Source organism: Bos indicus x Bos taurus, chromosome 25 (genome assembly GCF_003369695.1).
Source record: "Bos indicus x Bos taurus breed Angus x Brahman F1 hybrid chromosome 25, Bos_hybrid_MaternalHap_v2.0, whole genome shotgun sequence".
Taxonomy (NCBI): domain Eukaryota; kingdom Metazoa; phylum Chordata; class Mammalia; order Artiodactyla; family Bovidae; genus Bos; species Bos indicus x Bos taurus.
Genome location: NC_040100.1, coordinates 29,286,419 through 29,294,034, shown reverse-complemented (window position 1 = coordinate 29,294,034; position 7,616 = coordinate 29,286,419). Strand labels below are relative to the sequence as shown.

At 47.3% G+C, this 7,616-nt stretch overlaps 1 non-coding gene across 1 annotated transcript; it reads left to right on the top strand.

Moving 5' to 3' along the window:
* Positions 1-1,035: 1,035 nt before the first annotated feature.
* TRNAT-CGU lies at positions 1,036-1,107 on the top strand. The gene has a single exon. It is a non-coding gene; the product is annotated as a tRNA-Thr (tRNA).
* Positions 1,108-7,616: the final 6,509 nt, after the last annotated feature.

Genomic DNA, 7,616 nt, shown 5'->3' with positions numbered 1-7,616 from the left:
GTGGAAAGCCGAGCAGTAATTAAAGAGAATATGGCATCCCATCCATGCATAGTGATATTATAGTATATAATGCAGTATATATAATTTAAAACGCAATATTGTAATAGTACACATCACATTAATGTATGAGAAATTTAATTCATTTTAAAAATAATATATGCTATTATCTATCGCGATTATATTATGCACTGCAAGCCATTGTCTTAGTTAACACATTAACTCATAGAAAATCAAAGAGCAGAGAACTGTCAAGTCAGTCCACTTGAATAAAAACAAAAGGGCACGTTGGAGTCTATAAACGTGAATATGCGTATCAACTGTCCAGAGCATTGGGGCTCAGCCTTTCCCACGCATCAGCATCACCTGGAGAGCCTGTTACCGCCCAGATTACTGGGCTCCAGCAACTGGTCTAATTCGGCAGGTCTGGGGCGAGCGGGGGTGAAGCTGCAGTTCTAACCGGCTCCCAGGTGCTGCTGCTGGTACTGGGGCCAGGCACATCCCCGGGGCTCAGAGGAGGAGGAGTTTGGGAGTTTTACTTCAGAAAACTTACACGTACACATTCATTCAACAGCTCTTGTTGAGCGTCAGCTCCGTGCAGGGCAGCGGTGGACCGCCCCGAAGGGTCAGCAACCTCTCCTCCGCTTCCTGGGTGTCTCACCCGAGAGGGGAAACTGAGGCCCCGAGACCGGTCATCCAAGGTCGCCAAGTCTCTCTGGCGGAGCTGGGATTCGAACCCCAGACTATGAAACGCCGGCGAGCGTCCCGCCCGCTCCCGAGCTCCAAACGAGTCTCCCCAGGTCTGGAGAGCCAGCGAAAACCCGGCAGACTCCGCCCGGGCCCGGCTCGGACAGGCAGGAGCGGCCGGACAGCCCCGCCGGAGGGGCCGGCGCGCGCACGCTGGAGCCCCGCCCCGCCGGCAGCGGCGAGGGGGCGGAGCCGGGCGGGCGCGCGCACTGGGCCCGCGCTCGTGCTCGCGGCGCGAGCGCAAGGGAGCGGCGCCAGGATAGAGGCTCGCCGAGCCGCCATTCTAACGCAGGCGCGGTGGCCAAGTGGTAAGGCGTCGGTCTCGTAAACCGAAGATCACGGGTTCGAACCCCGTCCGTGCCTGTGGTGTTAAATCTTCCCTTTCTAGGGGGAGACTTTTTAGGGGTGTGACATCACAACGATGATCGATTTTCTACCCGTCTTGGACCCGGTATTTAGGTCCTCGCCCAGGATCCCAAGCGGGCCAAGTGTTTTCACTCAGTTTAAATTCAGGCTCCCTCTCCCGCGCAGAAGGTCCAAGTCCGGGTGGTCTGACCTCTGAGTTCGGGATGGTGGGGGGCGCCTGGCGGACTGGGGTCGCGGGCTCCAGGGATCACATTGAAACCGTGGTCCGAGCGCTGACTTTAGCGCAGAAAAACCTACGGCTGATGGCACTTGGCTCAAGAGCCACTAAGCATTTTTCTGAACATTAAAGTCCAATTGAATCCACTCTCCTGAGAGAACTGCCGTTGCCTGTTCCTGAGCCCACACCCAGAGTCAGCTGGTGTCTGGCTTGCTATTTTTAAAAGGAAATCCATTGTAGGCACTGCATTAGAGGGAGGAAATCCTGCCCAGACTTGGAGCTGGTCCGACAGGAAAATCTGCACCTTTCTTTCTCTCTCTGAGCCTCCTTTTGCCCCCCCAGTAAAATGGGTCTCTGGTCAGCACTGGCCGAGAGACTGGCTGTAGTTGCGGCCTCAGTCAACGCAGCTACCGTCGTTGGGCACCTGTTTTCTTTGCATCACCACGGGGCTGCCCGCCTGCATTTAAAGAGGTTATGCAAAAAGATTATGCAATTACCCCTACCCTCCAGGAGCTGGCATATTGTATAATCTGAAAACCAGCTTGACCTAAATTGGGGAAACCTGTTTTCAGCGCGAGATGTCTAACGGAAGAAAGCATTCATGGAGCTCCTGGTGTGGGCCGGGTGGAGCCGGACTCTGGGGGCTCTCTCAGTGCGAGAAGGTGGGAGAGATGGATGCGAAGAGGGTCGGAGAGCCTGGCAGGAGCGGCTGGGGCTGAGTCGTCCTCTGCCGCAGAGCTCTCCCACTTAGCAGTATTCATCAGCATCACCTGGAGGGAAAGTTAAAATGCGGAGCCCTGGGCGCCACCCCAGAGCGTCCGCATTGTGTTAGTCTGCGCTGGGGCTTGACATTTGCATTTCTAAGGAGCCCCCAGGTGATCCTGATTCTGCTAGTTCCCCGGACCACCCATCCAGAACCATTTCCCCGAAAATAAGGGTATTTTATAGCCACTTTCTAAACCTAGGAGCACGTGCGTATGCGTGAACACAAACATGTGAGTTACTACATATAAAACAGTGAACACCAGGGCTTCTCACACTTCAACCTGGGGATGATGTGAAAATGCAAGTCTGACTCTGGGGCTCTGGGGTGGAGCCTGAAGCTCCGCGTGCCTAACTTGTGTTTTGGCGACGCCAACGCCCGCTGGTCACCGCCCCCCTCACTGAATACAGGGGGAAAGAAGGATCCTGACCAAAGTACTGAAACTGATCAGGACACTAGGGAGCCTGGGGAAGGGAGACCTTCCCCCACACCTCTGCTTTAGCTCCTCCCTGAAGTACCTAGATTATAGTAGCTAATGCACTTTTCCTGAGTTATTTTACAGATGTGAAAAACCTCCACCAAATGGAAGATGTCAACTACAGTACTTGATGACCGAGCACATAGCCCCCAAGCCTCCTAGAGCTTAAGGATTGATAATGTCAACCCCTGTGACACTGCCCTGTAACCTCACCATCAACCAGAGCGTTTGTGTGCAAGCTGATCACATACGCTGGGACACCCCAACCCCCAACCTGGCCTTTATAAATTCTCTGCTGGTGGGACTAAAGAATCCATCTGCCAATGCAAGGAACATGGGTCGATCCCTGGTCCAGGAAGATCCCACATGCTGCTGACCAAGCCCGTGGGCCTGTCTTCCAGAGCCTGGGAGTCACAACTGCTGAGCCCACCATGACACAGCTACTGAAACTCTCACCTCCTAGAGCCTGTGCTCTGTAACAAGAGAAACCACTGCAGTGAGAAGCCCGTGCCCTGCAACAAGAGAAAAAGCCCATGCGGCAACCAAGACCAGCACAGCCAAAATTAAGTAAATAAAAGTTTTTTTTATAAATGCTTTGCTGAAACCCTTCAGGGAGCCTGACGGACTCAAGGGCAGAAGCCACGCGTCTCCTTGCATAGCCCTTGCAATAAACCTTCTTCTGCTCTAAACGCTGATGTTTCACTTTGTTTGACCTCCCTCTTCATCAGGCACATGAACTTGGGGTCACTAACAGTTGTTACCTTTCTGAAAGGAAGTAGGATGGGGGAGCTGTCCAGAGGATTCCTTCACTTCTCACCCTGTGAACTTTCACACTGCTTGGATTTTCTACCAGATGATCACCTCCTAGAATCACCTCCAAAGTCCACAAAGGCAAAGATAACCTATTAGGCTGCAGGCAAATTACACAATCCAGAATTGTCACATAAATGCTCGAGTGTTCTCTGCTCTCCACTGGGGTGTTTCATCATTTCTTTTTTAAGTGACACAAAAGTACATTATGTTCCTCCCTATTAAAAATATCCCCAAATAGTCCTCTCCATTAAAAGACCACACTGCCCCCAACAGGCAGGCCAGTATCTGTGGCGCTGCTTAGAGGTCCACACAGATTTTCCTGTCCTTCCCTCCAGAACAATGAAGCAACACTCCTCTGTGACACCATCCCAGGAAAGAGCTCACTCTCATCCACCACCACCACACCCCAGACCACCCCACCCTGCAGAGGGTGCTCCTCTCTCTGCCCCAGGTGAAGAAGGACTTTAGAAAGTTTACCCAATGGACTGTAGGCTTCCACTTATGCACAAACACACACACAATGCATAAAATATCTATTGAGAGTCCCTCGGACAGCAAGGAGATCAAACCAGTTAATCTTAAAAGGAATCAACCCTGAATATTCATTGGAAGGACTGATGCTGAAGCTCCAATACTTTGGCCACCTGATGTGAAGAGCTGACTCATTGGAAAAGACTCTGATGCTGGGAAAGATTGAAGGCAGAAGGAGTAGGGGGCAGCAGACCTTATGTCTGAATAAGCAATATGTTGTGTGTTGATTTAAACTGCTTGTATTCATGAATATATAAAGTCGTATTTGGATCTCAGCAACTTTTGTACGAATTTCATGTCTGAAAGTCACTTTGAAGCCAGAGGTCTTTGTTCTATGAAGGATCATATTCTGATCTCCCTTAGAAATGTAAAGAGAATAGAAGACCCCCAAGGCTGGGATTATGAGGAAAGAGAGGCAGGTGTCACTGACCCTAGAGGGACCTCCTGAGACCCTGCTGTGCAAACTGGACCACTGGGAAGGAAATGGGTTTGCATAAGGAGCCCAGCGCTTTCTGGGAAAGTAGAAATTAAATTAGAGATCTCTTCAAGAAAATTAGAGATACCAAGGGAACATTTCATGCAAAGAGGGCACGATAAAGGACAGAAATGGAATGGACCTAACAGAAGCAGAAGATACTAAGAAGAGATGGCAAGAATACACAGAACTATACAAAAAGATCTTAATGACCCAGATAACCACGATGGTGTGATCACTCACCTAGAGCCAGACATCTTGGAGTATGAAGTCAAGTGGGCCTTAGGAAGCATCAATATGAAGAAAGCTATTGGAGGTAATGGAATTCCAGCTGAACTATTTCAAATCCTAAAGATGATGCTGTTAAAGTGCTGCACTCAATATGCCAGCAATAATGGAAAACTTAGTAGTGGCCACAGGACTAGAAAAGGTCAGTTTTCATTCCAATCCCAAAGAAAGGAAATGCCAAAGAATGTTCAAACTTCCACACAGTTGCACTCATTTCACATGTTACCAAGGTAATGCTCAAAATTCTTCAAGTCAGGCTTCAAGAGTACATAAATGGAAAACTTCCAGATGTTCAAGCTGGATTTAGAAAAGGCAGAGGAACCAGAGACCAAATAGCCAACATCTGTTGGATCATAGAAAAAGCAAGAGAATTCCAGAAAAAACATCTACTTCTGCTTCATTGACTACACTAAAGCCTTGACTTGTGGATCACAACAAACTGTGGCAAATTCTGAAAGAGATGGGAATACCAAACCACCTTACCTGCCTCCTGAGAAACCTGTATTCAGGTCAAGAAGCAACAGTTAGAGGCAAAAATGGAAAAATGGACTGGTTCTAAATTTGGAAAGGAGTACATCAAGGCTGTATATTTTCACCCTGCTTATTTAACTTACATGCACAGTACATCATGCAAAATGCCGGAATGGATGAAGTACAAGCTGGAATCAAAACTGCCGGAAGAAATATCAATAACCTTAGATATGCAGATGATACTACCCTTATGGTAGAAAGTGAAGAGGAACTAAAGAGCCTCTTGATGAAGATGAAGAAAGAGAGTGAAAAGCTGGCTTAACACTTAACATTCAACAAACTAAGATCATGGCCTCCACTCCCATCACTTCATAGCAAATAGGTGGAGAAACAATGGAAACAGTCACAGACTTTATTTTCTTGGGCTCCAAATTCACTGAAGATGGTGACTGCAGCCATGAAATTAAAAGACACTTGCTCCTTGGAAGAAAAGCTATGACACACCTCAACAGCATATTAAAAAGCAGAGACATTACTTTGCCAACAAAGGTCTGTCTAGTCAAAACTATGGTTTTTCCAGTACTCATGTGAGAGTTGGACCATAAAGAAGGCTAAATATTGAAGAATTGATGCTTTTGAACTGTGGTGTTGGAGAAGACTCTTGAGAGTACCTTGGACTGCAAGGAGATCCAACCAGTCCATCCTAAAGGAAATCAGTCCTGAATATTCATTGGAAGGACTAATGCTAAAGCTGACACTCCAATACTTTGGCTACCTGATGCGAAGAGCCAACTCATTAGAAAAGACCCTGATGCTGGAAAAATTGAAGGCAAGAGGAGAAGGGGACGAGATGGCTGGATGGCATCACTGACTCAATGGACATGAGTTTGAGCAAGCTTCGGGAGATGGCGAAGAACAGGGAAACCTGGTGTGCTGCAGTCCACCAGGCCGCAAAGAGTTGGACACGACTGAACAACAATAACCCACTTTCCCATTTTCTAAAGTTAGAGAGACCTATAAGGATAGCTCATGATAGTCAATGGCAGAAAAAGGTTCAATAGGACTTTTGACGCCAAAGAGGGAGCCAGAATCCTAGTGTTAGCAAGGGAGGGCTGTTTGTCAACAGAGGCTGCACAGGAGCAATCTTCAACAGCGACACCACGTGGCAGCAAGAAGCAAGAGCAGCACTAGACGGATTTCCCCCCCCGACATCTCCAAGAACCAATGGGAGACACAGACTAGCACATAACCTCTCTGTGCCTCGATTTCTCCATAACATTGGAGTGCTACACTTTCAGTGGCTTCCCCTCTCATGCAATTCTTCTGGTGACAACATCATAAATATTCACCAGACAGAACGGTTTAGTAAATGGTGAGCCATCTGCCTCATGGCATAATGTTGTTTTAGTCACTAAGTCATGTTTGACTCTTTGCAACCCCGTGGACTGCAGCCCACCAGGCTTCTCTGTTCATGAGATTTCCCCAGCAAGAATACTGGAGTGGGTTGCCATTTCTTTCTCTAGGGGACCTTCCCCAGCCAAGGATCAGACACAAGTCTCCTGCATCTCCTGCATTGGCAGGCAGATTCTTTACCATTGAGCCACCTGGGAAGCATCATGGGCAGACATTAAAAGAAATGACTGGTGGTCCAGTGGTTAGGAATCTTCCTGCCAAAGCAGAGGACATAGGTGCTATCTCTGCTCAGGGAAGATCCCACATGCCTCAGAGTAAATAAGCCCACAACTGAGCCTGTGCCACAACTACTGAGTCTGTGCTCTATGAGCCAGCGAGCAGCAATTACTGAGTCTCCATGCCTAGAGCCCATGCTCCACAACAGGAGAAGCCATGAGAAGTTTATGCACTGCAACTAAAGAGTAGCCCCTGCTCATCGCAACTAGAGAAAGCCACACACAGCAACAAAGACCCAGCACAGTCAAAAATAATAGTAAGTAATAAAAAAATTTTAAGGGGGAAGGAACAAATAATTTTTAAAAAGAAATGACTGATTTACTGGTTTGAAGAAGCGATAATGAGATACAGCTAATTGAGGAAAGTTGGTAATCTGGTTTGGGGCTTTTGTCTTACAGTTTTACTGAGGTATATAACTGAAATGGTGCATATTTTATATATCCAACTTGATGCATTTGGACATTTGCATACCGCTGGGACATAGCCCCATAATCAAGGTAACAGACGCATCCATCATCTTCAAGTTTCCTGTATCCCTTTGCTTTTTTTTTTTTTTTGTATGTGATAAGAACATTGAATGTGAGATCTACCCTCCTAACAAATTTGTAAATACACTTTATAGTACTGTTAACTATAGGCACTCTGTTGTACAAAATATATCTAGAAGTTATTCATTTTTTCTTTGAAAAATTTTTTTAATTAAAGTACAGTTGATGTACAACACTGCGGTCATTCATCTTGTGTAACTGTAACTAACATCCTGTTTTTTTGAAAAAATAAA